Source organism: Lolium rigidum, chromosome 4, assembly GCF_022539505.1.
Source record: "Lolium rigidum isolate FL_2022 chromosome 4, APGP_CSIRO_Lrig_0.1, whole genome shotgun sequence".
Classification (NCBI taxonomy): domain Eukaryota; kingdom Viridiplantae; phylum Streptophyta; class Magnoliopsida; order Poales; family Poaceae; genus Lolium; species Lolium rigidum.
The window spans coordinates 179,801,401-179,820,579 of NC_061511.1; positions in this window are offsets into that span (position 1 = coordinate 179,801,401).

Sequence of the window (19,179 nt, forward strand, 5' to 3'; positions counted from 1 at the left end):
CATCAATCAAAGTATCATTTAAGAACAAGATCACCTGTTGTTTTAGTAGCTTCGCATGAGCTCTTGTCATAGGTCCAATTCTGACTTCATTGGACTTGAGCTTCACAGCAACTTCTTCTTCATCTTGTAATGACGGAGGTAGTGGTGCAGTAGGGATGTCCTCATCATCTCCCCCCCCCCCCCACTCAAAAGGCGTCGACCTCGACGCTCCAAGGTCTTCTCCGTCATATGGTGTCAAATCAGCCACATTGAAAGAATTACTGACACCAAACTCATCAGTTGGAAGATCTCTAGCATATGCATTGTCATTGATCTTGGCAAGCACTTTTTAAGGACCAACACCACGAGGAAGCAACTTGGACTTCCGCAGCTTCGGGAACCTATCCTTGCGAAAACGAACCCAGACCATATCACCAGGCTTGAACAACATCTCCTTGCGCTTCTTGTTCACCCTTGCAGCATTGTTGTTGCCTTTCTTCTCAATCATCTCTTTAGTCTTCTCATGTATCTTCCATACAAAATCTACCCTCTTTGATGCCTCCATATTGACTCTCTCATGTATGGGTAGAGGCAACAAGTCAAGTGGAGTAATGCGTTTGAAACCATACACCACCTCAAACGGACACAGCTCTGTGGTAGAATGTACCGCCCTATTGTAAGCAAAATCCACATGCGGCAAACAATCTTCCCACTCCTTTAAGTTCTTGTTGATCATGGATCTCAATAGTTGCGACAATGTTCTATTCACCACCTCAGTTCGACCATCAGTTTGGGGATGACAAGTGGTGCTGAAAAGTAGCTTCGTCCCCATCTTTCCCCAAAGTGTCTTCCAGAAGTAGCTCATAAACTTCACGTCACGATCAGAAACAATAGTCTTCGGAACTCCATGTAGACGTACAATCTCCCTGAAAAACAGTTTAGCAATATGCGACACATCATCGCTCTTGTGGCAGGCAATAAAGTGTGACATCTTAGAAAATCTATCCACTACCACAAATATAGAATCATGGCCTCTTTTAGTACGCGGCAAACCAAACACAAGATCCATACTTATATCTTCCCATGGTATAGTAGGTGCCGGTAAAGGAGTATACAAACCGTGAGGCTGCAGCTTGGACTTGGACTTGTTGCAAATAATGCATCTCTTCACATACATGCCCACATCCCGCCTCATCTTTGGCCAGTAGAAGTGATCAGCGAGCATGAGTAGCGTTTTCTCGCGCCCAAAGTGACCCATCAAACCTCCAACATGTGTTTCCTGGAATAAGAGCAAACGCACAGACGATTCTTTGTCGAGTAGCGCTTGCACTTGTGATATGGGCATGAAGGCCGATGTGAAGCGCAATTTCAGGACTCCACCGGCCTAGTTATCTTATTTTATGTAATGGTCATATATGGGCCAATTAGGGTTTTTAATAAGTCGAGTTAGTTTTGGTTTGGGCCTGTCCAAACCAAGTTAGGCAAGCCCACAAGGGCTTGGCCGGCCACCCCCTCATATAAGGGCTGGAACGGCTAGGTTTTAGGGTTAGACAAGTTTAGGTTAAAACTATTGCGTGTGTTCACGTGTATCATCCCTCCGGGGGTACAGCGCTGACATTTATCTAGTCGTAATAAGATCCGCTGCGAAGGTTCTTGTGTTCATCAAGGATTGTCTAGCTCAGGTTTGAGGCGTATCATTCATCGATCTGTTGCTTGTTGGATATGTCTCTGTTCTCCAGGCTGCGTTCATCGCGTTGTTGGGAGATTCTATCTACCCGGGTTCTCGGTGCGAAAGGTTGAGTTAAGTATTTGTGCCTTTGGCGGCAATTTATAACTGTTTCAAATACCTTGACATTACTTATCTTAAATAAGAAAAGAATGGAAAAATAGTTGATATTTTCCTTTGGAAAATATTTATTTCAAATAAGGAATTTGAAAATTAGGGTTTTCCTAATTTTGAAAGAATTAATGAATTTTGGATTAATAAGAATTTTCCCTTTTTTGGAAAAATCTTAAGTTCAAAGAAATTACTTGTAATAATTGAATTTATTTTTTAATTATTTGAATAATAATTATTTGAATTCATTTTTGAATTTTCCTTGATTTTTAAATCCAAGGAAAATGATAATTTAAAATTTAAAGTTTAAATTTGAATTCCAAAATTTCAAAATTTGGAATTGCATAGTAAATTCCATTTCTTATTTTATTCTTGTTAAGAATAATTTATTATTCATGAATCTTAATTTTCTTAGATTTTTAGAGGTTTAAATAATTTGTTTGGAATTTTGCAAAATCCAGAACTATTTTAAATGGTGAAATTACCTAGATAGCCCGGGCCCATCTAAACTAAATAACTGGGCCTGTTTGGGTCGGCCCATTTGGCCGAGCCAAACGTCCCCCCTCGGTGGGTTCCGACCCAGTCGGCCCACTGATAGCGTGCAAGACACACGTCCGTTGGGAACCCCAAGAGGAAGGTGTGATGCGTACAGCAGCAAGTTTTCCCTCAGTAAGAAACCAAGGTTATCGAACCAGTAGGAGTCAAGGAACACGTGAAGGTTGTTGGTGGCGGAGTGTAGTGCGGCGCAACACCAGGGATTCCGGCGCCAACGTGGAACCTGCACAACACAATCAAAGTACTTTGCCCCAACGTAACAGTGAGGTTGTCAATCTCACCGACTTGCTGAAAACAAAGGATTAGATGTATAGTGTGGATGATGATGTTTGTTTGCGAAGAGCAGTAAAGAACAAGTATTGCGATAGATTGTATTTCGAGATGTAAAGAATGGACCGGGGTCCACAGTTCACTAGTGGTGTCTCTCCCATAAGATAAATAGCATGTTGGGTGAACAAATTACGGTTGGGCAATTGACAAATAAAGAAGGCATAACAATGCACATACATATATCATGATGAGTACTATGAGATTTAATCGGGGCATTACGACAAAGTACATAGACCGCTATCCGAGCATGCATCTATGCCTAAAAGTCCACCTTCGGGTTATCATCCGAACCCCTTCCAGGTATTAAGTTGCAAACAACGGATAATTGCATTAATTATGGTGCGTAATGTAATCAACACAAATATCCTTAGACAAAGCATCGATGTTTTATCCCTAGTGGCAACAGCACATCCACAACCTTAGAACTTTTTGTCACTGTCCCAGATTCAATGGAAGCATGAACCCACTATCGAGCATAAATACTCCCTCTTGGAGTTACAAGTATCAACTTGGCCAGAGCCTCTACTAGCAACGGAGAGCATGCAAGAACATAAACAACATATATGATAGATTGATAATCAACTTGACATAGTATTCAATATTCATCGGATCCCAACAAACACAACATGTAGCATTACAAATAGATGATCTTGATCATGATAGGCAGCTCACAAGATCTAACATGATAGCACAACGAGGAGAAGACAACCATCTAGCTACTGCTATGGACCCATAGTCTAGGGGTGAACTACTCACACATCGATCCGGAGGCGATCATGGCGATGAAGAGACCTCCGGGAGATGATTCCCCTCTCCGGCAGGGTGCCGGAGGCGATCTCCTGAATCCCCCGAGATGGGATTGACGGCGGCGGCGTCTCTGGAAGGTTTTCCGTATCGTGGCTCTCGGTACAGGGGTTTTCGCGACGAAGGCTATAAGTGGGCGGAAGGGCAGAGTCGGAGGGCTGACGAGGGGTCCACACCATAGGGCGGAGCGGGCCCCTCCCTGGCCACGCCGGCCTATGGGTACGGGCCCTCGTGTCCCCACTTCGTATCCCCTCTGGTCTTCTGGAATCTTCGTGGAAAAATAAGACCCTGGGCGTTGATTCCGTCCAATTCCGAGAATATTTCCTTTGTAGGATTTCTGAAACCATAAACAGTAGAAAACAGCAACTGGCTCTTCGGCATCTCGTCAATAGGTTAGTGCCGGAAAATGCATAATAATGACATAAAGTGTGTATAAAACATGTGAGTATCATCCTAAAAGTAGCATGGAACATAAGAAATTATAGATACATTTGAGACGTATCACCCACCCACTTACCTCTCTTGCTCTCTCTCTCGTGACCTAACCCTAGCTGCTCTGGCGACTGATACGTCTCCGACGTATCGATAATTTCTTATGTTCTATGCCATATTATTGATGATACCTACATGTTTTATGCACACTTTATGTCATATTCGTGCATTTTCTGGAACTAACCTATTAACAAGATGCCGAAGTGCCGATTCGTGTTTCTAGCTGTTTTTGGTTTCGAAAATCCTAGTAACGAAATATTCTCGGAATTGGACGAAACAAAGACCCGGGGTCCTATTTTGCCACGAACCTTCCGAAGACCGAAGAGCATACGAAGTGGGGCCACGAGGTGGCGACACCACAAGGCGGCGCGGCCAAGGAGGGGCCCGCGCCGCCTATGGTGTGGGCCCCTTGTCGGCCCTCCGACTCCGCCCTTCCGCCTACTTAAAGCCTCCGTCGCGAAACCCCGATGCGAAAAACCACGATACGGAAAACCTTCCGCAGACGCCGCCGCCGCCAATCCCATCTCGGGGATTCGGAGATCTCCTCCGGCACCCTGCCGGAGAGGGGATTCATCTCCCGGAGGACTCTACACCGCCATGGTCGCCTCCGGAGTGATGAGTGAGTAGTTCACCCCTGGACTATGGGTCCATAGCGGTAGCTAGATGGTTGTCTTCTCCTCATTGTGCTTCATTGTTGGATCTTGTGAGCTGCCTAACATGATCAAGATCATCTATCCGTAATACTCTATGTTGTGTTTGTCGGGATCCGATGGATAGAGAATACCATGTTATGTTAATTATCAAGTTATTACATATGTGTTGTTTATGATCTTGCATGCTCTCCGTTATTAGTAGAGGCTCTGCCAAGTTTTTGCTCTTAACTCCAAGAGGGAGTATTTATGCTCGATAGTGGGTTCATGCCGCATTGACACTGGGACGAGTGACGAAAGTTCTAAGGTTGTGTTGTGCTTGTTGCCACTAGGGATAAAACATTGGCGCTATGTCCGAGGATGTAGTTGTTGATTACATTACGCACCATACTTAATGCAATTGTCTCAGTTGCTTGGCAACTTAATACCTGGAAGGGGTTCGGACGATAACCTCGAAGGTGGACTTTTAGGCATAGATGCGGTTGGATGGCGGTCTATGTACTTTGTCGTAATGCCCAATTAAATCTCACTATACTTATCATGACATGTATGTGCATTGTTATGCCCTCTCTATTTGTCAATTGCCGACTGTAATTTGTTCACCCAACATGCTTTTATCTTATGGGAGAGACACCTCTAGTGAACTGTGGACCCCGGTCCATTCTTTAATACTGAAATACAAATCTGCTGCAATACTTGTTTTTACTTGTTTTCTCTGCAAACAATCATCTTCCACACAATACGGTTAATCCTTTGTTACATCAAGCCGGTGAGATTGACAACCTCACCGTTTCGTTGGTGCAAAGTACTTTGGTTGTGTTGTGCAGGTTCCACGTTGGCGCCGGAATCCCTGTGTTGCGCCGCACTACATCCCGCCGCCATCAACCTTCAACGTGCTTCTTGGCTCCTCCTGGTTCGATAAACCTTGGTTTCTTTCGAGGGAAAACTTGCTGCTGTGCGCATCATACCTTCCTCTTGGGGTTCCCCAACGAACGTGTGAAATACACGCCATCAAGCATATTTTCTGGCGCCGTTGCCGGGGAACTGAAGAAAAGCTACACCACAAAGATTTCTAACTCCCACGTCAACTACGCGCCAGTATATTTTCTGGCGCCGTTGCCCGGGAGATCAAGACACGCTGCAAGGGGAGTCTCCACTTCTCAACCTCTTTACTTTGTTTTTGTCTTGCTTTATTTTATTTACTACTTTGTTTGCTGCACTTATATCAAAACACAAAAAAATTAGTTGCTAGCTTTACTTTATTTACTTGTCTTGTTTGCTATATCAAAAACACAAAAAAATTAGTTACTTGCATTTACTTTATCTAGTTTGTTTTATTTACTACTTGCTAAAATGAGTAATCCTGAAGTTGAAGTTCGTTCATTTAAGCAACAAGGAGGAGAATGTTTAAAAGATGCTTGGTATAGAATTAGTGATGCCCATAATAGGTGCACTAAGAAACACTCCACCACTATCCTACTCAGGAATTTTTATGTTGGTATCTCTAGCTGGAATAGATATGTTCTTGATTGTCTCGCGGGAGGTAACTTCCTAGGTGCTCCCGCCTTAGAAGCTAGTTGCATTATTGAGAGTTTATTTGGAACACCACCTGCTAATGAAATTAAAATTGAAACCTCCCTTGAGGATGTTATGAAAAAATTGGAAACCATAGAGAAAAATTTTAGTGTTGAAACTAAGTTGGAGATGTTACTTGTTAAAACTGATAAACTTGAGAAATCCTTAGGAGGAATTGATGAAAGAATTAGTGTCCTAGGAACTTGTGTTGACCATGATAATCAAATTAATAGGATTGGCGAACTTGAAAAAGCTATGGGAACCTTGGGTTCAACCTTTTCATCTTTACAGTTTAGAGAGAAAGCTTATGTGGGAAAGGAGCAAAAGTTTATGTATGCCTCTAAAGTGCCTAAACCAAAGAAATATTATTATAGGCCTAAAATTGACAAAGCCCCTAGTACCACTGCAAATGGGGGAGCTTATGATAACAATGCTCCATCCTTTGATAATACTTGATATACACTTTCTGCGCCTAGCTGAAAGGCGTTAAAGAAAAGCGCTTATGGGAGACAACCCATGTTTTTACTACAGTATTTTTGTTTTATATTTGAGTCTTGGAAGTTTTTTACTACTGTAGCAACCTCTCCTTATCTTAGTTTTGAGTTTTGTTGTGCCAATAAAGTCTTTGATAGTAAAGTAACTACTAGATTTGGATTACTGCGCAGTTCCAGATTTCTTTGCTGTCACGAATCTGGGTCTACCTCCCTGTAGGTAGCTCAGAAAATTAAGCCAATTTACGTGCATGATCCTCAGATATGTACGCAACTTTCATTCAATTTGAGCATTTTCATTTGAGCAAGTCTGGTGGCCTAATAAAATCCATCTTTACGGACTGTTCTGTTTTGACAGATTCTGCCTTTTTATTTCGCATTGCCTCTTTTGCTATGTTGGATGAATTTCTTTGATCCATTAATGTCCAGTAGCTTTATGCAATGTCCATAAGTGCTAAGAATGATTGTGTCACCTCTGAACATGTTAATTTTTATTGTGCACTAACCCTCTAATGAGTTGTTTCGAGTTTGGTGTGGAGGAAGTTTTCAAGGATCAAGAGAGGAGTATGATGCAATATGATCAAGGAGAGTGAAAGCTCTAAGCTTGGGGATGCCCCGGTGGTTCACCCCTGCATATTCTAAGAAGACTCAAGCGTCTAAGCTTGGGGATGCCCAAGGCATCCCCTTCTTCATCAACAACATTATCAGGTTTCTCCCCTGAAACTATATTTTTATTCCGTCACATCTTATGCACTTTGCTTGGAGCGTCGGTTTGTTTTTGTTTTTGTTTTGTTTGAATAAAATGGATCCTAGCATTTACTTTATGGGAGAGAGACACGCTCCGCTGTAGCATATGGACAAGTATGTCCTTAGGCTCTACTCATAGTATTCATGGCGAAGTTTCTTCTTCGTTAAATTGTTATATGGTTGGAATTGGAAAATGCTACATGTAGTAACTCTAAAATGTCTTGGATAATTTGATACTTGGCAATTGTTGTGCTCATGTTTAAGCTCTTGCATCATATACTTTGCACCCATTAATGAAGAAACACTTAGAGCTTGCTAATTTGGTTTGCATATTTGGTTTCTCTAGAGTCTAGATAACATCTAGTATTGAGTTTTGAACAACAAGGAAGACGGTGTAGAGTCTTATAATGTTTACAATATGTCTTTTATGTGAGTTTTGCTGTACCGTTCATCCTTGTGTTTGTTTCAAATAACCTTGCTAGCCTAAACCTTGTATCGAGAGGGAATACTTCTCATGCATCCCAAATCCTTGAGCCAACCACTATGCCATTTGTGTCCACCATACCTACCTACTACATGGTATTTATCCGCCATTCCAAAGTAAATTGTTTGAGTGCTACCTTTAAAATTCCATCATTCACCCTTACAATATATAGCTCATGGGACAAATAGCTTAAAAACTATTGTGGTATTGAATATGTACTTATGCACTTTATCTCTTATTAAGTTGCTTGTTGTGCGATAACCATGTTTTTCGGGGACGCCATCAACTATTCTTTGTTGAATATCATGTGAGTTGCTATGCATGTCCGTCTTGTCCGAAGTAAGAGAGATCTACCACCTTAATGGTTGGAGCATGCATATTGTTAGAGAAGAACATTGGGCCGCTAACTAAAGCCATGATTCATGGTGAAAGTTTCGAGTTTTGGACGAGATATCCTCAATCTCATATGAGAATAGTAATTGTTGCCACATGCTTATGCATTAAAGAGGAGTCCATTATCTCGTTGTCCATGTTGTCCCGGTATGGATGTCTAAGTTGAGAATAATGAAAAGCGAGAAATCCAAAATGCGAGCTTTCTCCTTAGACCTTTGTACAGAGCGGCATGGAGGTACCCCATTGTGACACTTGGTTAAAACATGTGCATTGCAAAGATCCGGTAGTCCAAGCTAATTAGGACAAGGTGCGGGCACTATTAGTATACTATGCATGAGGCTTGCAACTTGTAAGATATAACTTTCATAACTCATATGCTTTATTACTACCGTTGACAAAATTGTTTCATGTTTTCAAAATAAAAGGTCTAGCACAAATATAGCAATCGATGCTTTCCTCTTTGAAGGACCATTCTTTTTTTTTTATGTTGAGTCAGTTCACCTATCTCTCTCCACCTCAAGAAGCAAACACTTGTGTGAACTGTGCATTGATTCCTACATACTTGCATATTGCACTTGTTATATTACTCTATGTTGACAATTATCCATGAGATATACATGTTACAAGTTGAAAGCAACCGCTGAAACTTAATCTTCCTTTGTGTTGCTTCAATGCCTTTACTTTGATTTATTGCTTTATGAGTTAACTCTTATGCAAGACTTATTAATGCTTGTCTTGAAGTACTATTCATGAAAAGTCTTTGCTTTATGATTCACTTGTTTACTCATGTCATTACCATTGTTTTGATCGCTGCATTCATTACATATGTTTACAAATAGTATGATCAAGGTTATGATGGCATGTCACTTCAGAAATTATCTTTGTTATCGTTTTACCTGCTCGGGACGAGCAGAACTAAGCTTGGGGATGCTTGATACGTCTCCGACGTATCGATAATTTCTTATGTTCTATGCCATATTATTGATGATACCTACATTTTTTATGCACACTTTATGTCATATTCGTGCATTTTCTGGAACTAACCTATTAACAAGATGCCGAAGTGCCAGTTCTGTCGTTTTCTGCTGTTTTTGGTTTCAGAAATCCTAGTAACGAAATATTCTCGGAATTGGACGAAACAAAGACCCAGGGTCCTATTTTGCCACGAACCTTCCAGAAGACCGAAGAGCATACGAAGTGGGGCCACGAGGTGGCGACACCACAAGGCGGCGCGGCCAAGGAGGGGCCGCGCCGCCCTATGGTGTGGGCCCCTTGTCGGCCCTCCGACTCCGCCCTTCCGCCTACTTAAAGCCTCCGTCGCGAAACCCACGATGCGAAAAACCACGATACGGAAAACCTTCCCGGAGACGCCGCCGCCGCCAATCCCATCTCGGGGATTCGGAGATCTCCTCCGGCACCTGCCGGAGAGGGATTCATCTCCCGGAGGACTCTACACCGCCATGGTCGCCTCCGGAGTGATGAGTGAGTAGTTCACCCCTGGACTATGGGTCCATAGCAGTAGCTAGATGGTTGTCTTCTCCTCATTGTGCTTCATTGTTAGATCTTGTGAGCTGCCTAACATGATCAAGATCATCTATCCGTAATACTCTATGTTGTGTTTGTCGGGATCCGATGGATAGAGAATACCATGTTATGTTAATTATCAAGTTATTACATATGTGTTGTTTATGATCTTGCATGCTCTCCGTTATTAGTAGAGGCTACGGCCAAGTTTTTGCTCTTAACTCCAAGAGGGAGTATTTATGCTCGATAGTGGGTTCATGCTCGCATTGACACTCGGGACAGTGTGATGAAAGTTCTAAGGTTGTGTTGTGTTGTTGCCACTAGGGATAAAACATTGGCGCTATGTCCGAGGATGTAGTTGTTGATTACATTACGCACCATACTTAATGCAATTGTCCGTTGCTTAGCAACTTAATACTTGGAAGGGGTTCGGACGATAACCTCGAAGGTGGACTTTTAGGCATAGATGCGGTTGGATGGCGGTCTATGTACTTTGTCGTAATGCCCAATTAAATCTCACTATACTTATCATGACATGTATGTGCATTGTTATGCCCTCTCTATTTGTCAATTGCCCGACTGTAATTTGTTCACCCAACATGCTTTTATCTTATGGGAGAGACACCTCTAGTGAGCTGTGGACCCCGGTCCATTCTTTAATACTGAAATACAAATCTGCTTGCAATACTTGTTTTTACTGTTTTCTCTGCAAACAATCATCTTCCACACAATACGGTTAATCCTTTGTTACAGCAAGCCGGTGAGATTGACAACCTCACTGTTTCGTTGGGGCAAAGTACTTTGGTTGTGTTGTGCGGGTTCCACGTTGGCGCCGGAATCCACGGTGTTGCGCCGCACTACATCCCGCCGCCATCAACCTTCAACGTGCTTCTTGGCTCCTCCTGGTTCGATAAACCTTGGTTTCTTTCGAGGGAAAACTTGCTTGCTGTGCGCATCATACCTTCCTCTTGGGGTTCCCCAACGAACGTGTGAAATACACGCCATCAAGCATATTTTCTGGCGCCGTTGCCGGGGAACTGAAGAAAAGCTACACCACAAAGATTTCTAACTCCCACGTCAACTACACGCCAGCGACCGCGGGGCGATAGCGTCGCCTCCATGCTCCGGCCAACTCCGGCCGCCCCTGACCTCGCCGCCGACACTGCCTGAACCGCGGTGCGACGATCTATCGATCCATCCGCACAGTTTCGCCGATCTCTTCCTATTTGTCAGATCGCTATCCTAGTGGATCTCGCGGAGAATCGCCTCCGACGACTGGTGATCTCCGGCGACCGGTAAACCTCGCCGTCGACGCTAGCGCTGCCCTGGGACCGACCTGGCGTGGGTGCTTCCTCGGTAGCACCTGTGCCGTCGTCCCCGTGTTGTTGTGATGTCCGTGGAGCTCGTTGGCGTAACGCCGGCGTCCTCCCTGGATTTGTAATGGCCGTGGCCGCGCGGGCACTGCCTCGCCATGCCATGGCCCTTGCTTCCAGGCGCTGGTAAGTTATGCTGGTCCTCCTCTTTCTCCTCACCATGTCTGTGCGCCTCCATGCTACTGTACTTCTTCCTCCTCTAGCTCACAGGCTTCCTCTAATGATCCAAGGATCACACAGGGCCTGCTGCTGTTGTTGTCTATGCATCCTATGCCCCCTCTCTGCAAGCCCTGGCCACTAAACCATCTCTGGTTACTGGCCAGATGAATGCTGCTTGCAGTACATGGCCATTGTTGCCCTTCTCCTTGGCTTCTGCCATGCCACGCCTTGTTGTGTCGTGCTCAACATGTTACCTAGGCTTACTGGTGTCATTTTCTTACTTGTCTAGGTATATTGCTCCGCATTTGCTTGTTGGTGGTGCAAACTGTCATGCTATGCTATTACTGTGGCACTTGTGATGCTTGTGAGGTGCTTTTGTGCCTTCTATATGATCCAATGATCCATTGGATCAGTAGATCCTAATGGCTAGACTCTTTGTTTCGCTTGGATTGATCTAATTGATCCATTTGCTCAATTAAATGCTGGTGACTGGTGACTGGTGAATCTCTTTTGCTAAATTGGTGCATAGCTTGTTGTTGCTATCACACAGTGATGCTTCTGTATGATTAATGCATGGATTAGTTATGTATTCATGCCCGGATGGATTAATAAATGATGAACTGCTTATGCAGTGTTGATTAATTGACTTGCTAAGCATGATTTGGTATTTACATGATTCATTTGGAAATAAATGAAGTCTGAATCCATTACTGGATAGTGATGACTTGTTGCTTTGGTTCTATTGAATGGATTTGTGTTTGTTGTGACCTCAGTAGCTTTGCTACTGACTGGTTGCTCACACAATTTGTTAGATCTTGTTGGCTACTCATCTTTGCGTGCATAATAGGGAATCATAATTAATATGAAAGCCATTATGCTTGCCTGTGAAGAAATTCTAGGGTTTTCTGATGGTTAATTGCCTAGGGTTTCACTGAGTGATTCTTCGTAACTGCTATTCCTGGTAAATCATCTACTGGTGCTATCTGTGCATGTGTGCTTGCTATTTGTGCATAAAAATTGTATTTGGATGGTTCTAGCTCTAGTAGTTTCCTCTTCTGTCAGTGATCCTTGGTAAATACCAAGTGAGGATCACCCCTTGAGCATCTTCTCAATCCCATGACATGTGTCATGCATAAATGATGGTTTGGATCCACTAGATCCTCTCCAGGAACTAGGTATACCTTGTTCCAGCTCCTAGTAAGAAATATTTTGGTGATACAGTGCTTCTGAATGGTTGCTATTATCACAGCCCTTCACCTCCTAGCTTCTGGTTGATCTCCTTCTTAGGTCACCATGCTTTTTGTTTAATTGTTGGTGGTTTTGGATGGATGGTTTGCTTCTGTGTTGGTTTTTGCTGTTCTTGAGCAAGAACAGGATGAACACTTGTTGTTCTTGGCTATGGCTTGCTGAATGGTTATCTGGTCGACTATGTTTGATTCCTAGGGTTTTTATCCTATTTATACTGGATGTGCTTCTCTTCTGGCTGTGACACACAACCATGGCATACTTGGAGACTAAGCTGCTCTTGCTGTGCTGTTGCTTGCACAACAGCTACATGAGCTGAATGTTACTTTAGTGGAACTTGGGCCACTGCATTGCCTAGGTTTGGTCTGCTGTTGATCCTATCTTGTGTTGTCCCTATTTTGGACAAGCACAAGTGTCATTGACACTCGGTTCACTGGTTTGGACAAACACAAGTGTCATTGACACTTGGTTCATCTCTGGCTAGTATCTGACTGTTTTACTAATTCCCCTGTATAGCCATTCTCTCTATTTTTGCAGGTTTGGATGATCTAGAACAAGTTCTTCCAAGATAGTAGCTTCGGTTTTTAGTTTAGATTCAAATCTATGTAATCTACTTTTATTTCTGTTTATAATTCATCCAATTCTTGTATAAAGAATATTGTAAAGACAATGTAATATGTGTGTGTGATTAATAAAGCTCAAGTTTTACTTATGAGCTCATTTATGTTTGTATATATTATATTTCCATTTGAAATTCAAAGTGATTTGAATTTATGAAGTGTATTTGAATTATGAATTCATATTTCATTTACAATATTTATTATTTTGAGTTTTAGATTCAATATGACTTGGCAAATCAAATCAATTCCCAAAATCAATAAGATACAATAGAGTTCATGTCAAAATTCATAAATCACATTGCCTAACCCTAATTGCAATTGAGAGAGAACCTTGATCCCTCTTAGGTTTTATGCAATAAGGCGCGAAAATTTCCCTCGTTTTGCAATGAAATGCACATCCCATTTCTAAATCTACCCTTCGTTGTTCCTATGTTCTGGGTTATTACATTCTAGTTGGGTAGATTTCAAGCACTTTCTGCGTGCTATATTTGTGGTCAAGTCCACGGAGTTGGACAAGGAGGTGGTGTGCTCTAACACTACCATGGAGGAGGTTGTTCCAGTACAGGCAGTCACTGAGGAGAAGGAACATGACTCTGATACCATGTGCATTGTTGTTACTGTTGAGGAGGATATACCATTGAGCGGACCGAATATGCAACTCAAGAAGGTACAAGATGATGCTTGCAAGACAGTTGACAAGGGACAGCGATGGAGTTTGTTTCAGACTCAGTGCATTATAAAGGGCAAGGCTTGCAAGTTGATGATTGATGGTGGTAGCTATACTAATGGAATAAGCAAGGCGATGGTGGCAGCATTGGGGTTGTCTACATGGCGTCTTCCTGACCCTAAACATCATGAGTGGTTGAATAACTGTGGTATGCTGAAGATTACTCATAAGGTGTGTGTGCCTTTTACAGTTGATGATTATGTTGATGAGATAGAGTGTGATGTATTGCCATTAGAGGTGTGTGGATTGCTACTTGGGCATCCATGGCAATATGATCGTAATGTGACACATGCTGGGAGAGCAAATACATATTGTTTTATGCATGGTGGAAAACAACGGACTTTGAAGCCTATGGGTGATGATCATATCAAGTCCGATGTGGAGTTAGTGGTGCGTAAGGAGAAGTTGCACAAGCCTAAAGTGCAGCATGAGGTGCATGATGTTCCAAGCATTGATGTTGGTGATGTTTCAGCCATGCATGTAGATGACAAACTAGTTCTTGTTGGTGACAAGCCGGATGAAGCTACACTTGTTGTTGATGTGGATGTTGCAGCATGTATTACAGTTCCAGTTTGTGTTGATGCCAATATACAGACTGATGATGTTTGTACTGATAGTGTTTCAGTGCATATGGCGTAGATGCGCGTGGGAGGAGTGGGAGGAGAGCGCGTCAGTGGAGACAGTGGGCAGCGGCACTGCCGTGCTAGGAGTACTGCAGTCCAGTTGTCCGCGACACCGCGGATGCATAGAGGCAAGGATGGACGTGTTCGATATTTATGTGGCCCATGCATTACACATCTTGTGCAGGGTCATGCTCAGCAACACAGGGGTCCATCAAGAGTTGATAAGAAGAGGATGTTGGCGCCGAAGTCCAATCTCATATGGAGAAGAAAGGAGGCGCCAAGTGTTGTACCAAGTCAAGCACATCGAGAGGGAGGATGTGGTGTGGTAGGCAGGCAAGACTTGAGGACGACGCGGACGTGTGATGTTCATATCACGTCACCTTTTCTAGAAGACCCTCGTGCGTTGGGGACAACGCTTCTTGAAGGGGGGTGAGGATGATATGAGCATGCAGGGCGGTGTGAAGCCCAATTTCAGGACTCCACCAGCCTAGTTATCTTATTTTATGTAATGGTCATATATGGGCCAATTAGGGTTTTTAATAAGTCGAATTAGTTTTGGTTTGGGCCTGTCCAAACCAAGTTAGGCAAGCCCACAAGGGCATGGCCGACCACCCCCTCATATAAGGGCTGGCACGGCTAGGGTTTAGGGTTACACAAGTTTAGGTTAAAACTATTGCATGTGTTCACGTGTACCATCCCTCCGGGAGTACGGTGCTGCCGTTTATCTAGTCGTAACAAGATCCGCTGCGAAGGTTCTTGTGTTCATCAAGGATTGTCTAGCTCAGGTTTGAGGCGTATCATTCATCGATCCATTGCTTGCTGGATTCGTCCCTCTTCTCCAGGCTGCGTTCATCGCGTTGTTGGGAGATTCTATCTACCCGGGTTCTCGGTGCGAAAGATCGGGCAACACCCTAGGAGGATCTGCTGGGATCCCCTTATCACAATTAGCTTGCAAGCATGTGATTGGCTCACAAGAGATGTCATATCACGGTATGAGTAAAGAGTACTTATCGGTAACGAGGTTGAACTAGGTTTAGAGCTACCGACGATCAAACTTCGGATAAGTAAATTATCGCGCGACAAAGGGAATCAATATCGTATGTTAATGGTTCTTTCGATCATGAAGTCATCTTGAATATGTGGGAGTCATTATGGATCTCCAGGTCCCGCTATTGGTTATTGATCGGAGAAATCTCTCGATCATGTCTGCATAGTTCAAGAACCGTAAGGTGACACACTTAAGGTTCAATGTTGTTTTAAGTAGATATGGAATATGGAATGGAGTTCGAATATTGTTCAGAGTCTCGGATGGGATCCAGAATATCACGAGGAGTTCCGGAATGGTCCGGAGAATAAGATTCATATATGGGAAGTCAAATTTCAAGTTTGGGAATGGTCCGGTGAATTTATGGAAGGTTCTAGAATCATCCGGAATATTTCACAATGGCAAGTGGTCCACCAGCCCTAGCCGACCAACCAAGTGGGAAGGTGGAGTCCATGGTGGACTCCACCTCCATGGCCGGCCACACCAAGGAAAGGGAGGAATCCCACCTTGACTAGGTTTCCCATTATGGTAGGTTTTGCTATTGGACTCCTATGAGGATTTTGATTGAACCCTAGGGTTTTCCACCTATTTAAAGGGGAGAGGAGGGGAGGGGACGGCCACACCTTGGCCGCACCACCTCAAGGGCTCCTTGGCCGGCGCCCTAGCCCCTCTCTCTAAACCCTAGCGCCACCCTCCTCCACATATCTCCCGCACGGCTACGGCGAAGCCGTGCCGGAGTTCTCCACCACCACCGTCACCACGCCATCGTGTTGCCGGGATTCCGAGAAGGATCTACTACTTCCGCTGCCCGCTAGAACGGGGAGAAGGACATCTTCATCGATACCGTACGTGTGACCGAGTGCGAAGGTGCTGCCCGATTGCGGCACCGTTGAGAGCGGCAAGTGATCAACTACATCATCCATGAGATTTATCACGTTAACTGATATGTTTCAAACGTATCTGCAATTTTTGATGCTCCATGCTTGTTTTACACCAATTTCTATATGTTTTGTTTACACTTTGTGGCACTATTATGCATTTTCCGGAACTAACCTATTGACAAGATGCCACAGTGCCAGTTCTTGTTTCTTGTTGTTTTGTATTTCAGAAAAGTTGTATAGGAAATATTCTCGGAATTGGACGAAAAGAAAGCCAAAGTTCCTATTTTCCCAACCCGAAGACGGAGTCCAAAGCCGAGACGGAGGAGGGCACCGAGGTAGCAACACCACCCCTACGCGTGGGCCCACCTCTGGCCGCGCCTAGGCATGGTGTGGGGCCCTCGGGCGCCCACCGACCTCGTCCTTTCGCCTATAAGTTGCCTCCCGACGCGAAAACCCTAAATAAACCATCCTCCATCCACGAAAAGTTTTGTAGCTCCACCGCCATCGAAGACAAGTTTCTGGGGACAGAATTCTCTGTTCCAGCATCCTGCCGGGACGGGGAATTTCCCCCGGAGCCATCTCCATCGACTCCACCGCCATCTTCAACGATGTTGCTGACTCCCATGATGAGGAGGGAGTATTTCTCCCCCGAGGTCGAGGGCTTTACTAGTAGCTATGTGGTTTATCTCTCTCTCCCATGATATGATGTTTATGTGATCATGAGCTTTGTAATCTAGTTGAATAAGTAGATGTTATTCTTCAACTATTATGCTGCTCTTTTTTTTGCGAGAACTATTATGCTACTCAAGTGGTTTTATTATGTGATCTCCGGAGACACCTTGTTCCACGGTGTGAAGGTGACAGTGTGCATACCGTGTGTGTCTCTTAAGCTTAATTTACAGAAATACTTATGAATTGTGGTGTTTTGTTAGTACTATATTTGTATGCTTAAAGTGATAGCGCGGGGCGTCCATAGATTGGGAACACGAACTTTAAGGAGTGCTTATGCAGCCCTACGCGGTGAATTTGTGTTCGTTATCCAACCAGAGAGTGGTTCAGAGTAGCGAGAGATAATATTTATGTATTCAATTATGATATAATTTTTGAGAGTGTCCACTAGTGAAAGTATGATCCCTAGGCCTTGTTTCTAAGCATTGAAACACCGTTTACAACCAGTTCTGCTACATGTTTGCTTGCTGCCATTTTTATTTCAGATTGTAATTACCACTTAAAATCATCCATATTACTTGTATTTCACTATCTCTTCGCCGAACTAGTGCACCTATACACATGACAAGTGTATTGTGTGTGTTGGGGACACAAGATACTTCTTGTATCATAATTGCAGAGTTGCTTGAGAGGGATATCTTTGACCTCTACCTCCCTAAGTTCGATAAACCTTGGGTGATTCACTTAAGGGAAACTTGTTGCTGTTCTACAAACCTGTGCACTTGGAGACCCAACACTGTCTACAAGAATAGAAGCGTGCGTAGACATCATTAACACTTAGCGATCTTCGAGAGTATGTTGATCTCATCTCGTTGCTACCATCTACTAGATTTGATCTCGGCTTGTTATTCGTTCTTGTTGTAGGAAGTTTTTTGTTTTCTATGCTACGAATCCCTACATTGATAAGGTCAAACTTACAGTGTGCTACAACACCTAGAAGAAAACAAGATTTACAAGTTAGTCCTGAAATTTTACAAGAAGAATCCCAAATAATAAAACAAGATTGCAATGTGGTCCAATTCTCCTCAAACTGCATCTTCCACGAGGAACCAAGCGCAGCCAGGCCGGGGACGAAACCATTGGCCTAGTACGCTCGCCACTAGCCACCAAAGACTGGAGGAAGACAAAGTAGACGTCCTACTGAAGATGCCCTGCCTCCGGAATGGAGCCACGACCTAGAGGAAGAAGAAAGGTCGGCGTCCAATGATTGTTTCATCAAAAGACGCCGATACTTTGCGAGGCCGCCCTTCGGTCAGAAGGTACCACGGCTAGGCAGAAATACTCAAGACGGAAACCGCGGTTGATGATCTCCAGAGAAATTTGCTGTACCTGCACCCAATCCAGCACCAACGGCTCCAGACCGACGAGACTCCTCCTTGTACCTTCATGATCTATAACTTCGCTCCACCTGCTCAGTCACCACGACGGCAGAACAAGTAGGAGAAACTTGCAGCACCCAACATATACAGGGAACCTGCGAGCTTATTTGAGGTAGAGCTCCGGCCAGACCTCCACACCACCGCCATCCACCATGGAGACCGAGCAGGGAAGAGACCTCGCCACTGCCCAACGCCTCCTGCCAATGCTGAACAAGAGCTCCAAACCGGCATGACGACAGTCGCCATGAAGGCAAAACCTAGACACCTAATCCTAGACCTAGTCCTAGGCTACATCTATGTAGGGATGGGACCCTCGCCAGTCTCAACGTAGGCCACCGCCGGAGAGTGGGACGGGCCGATCAGCCCAGATCTAGAAGAACGTGAGGAGGCGGGAGGTAATGGATCAAGGAAGACTGATGTAACACCCCGACCACCCCTCGGCCGGACCTGTTACCCCTGCAGCTCTCTAGGATCTCTAGACTAGCCCCACAGACCAACACATGTCTTTCCTGCGCACTTTGTCCTCACTCGTGCGCA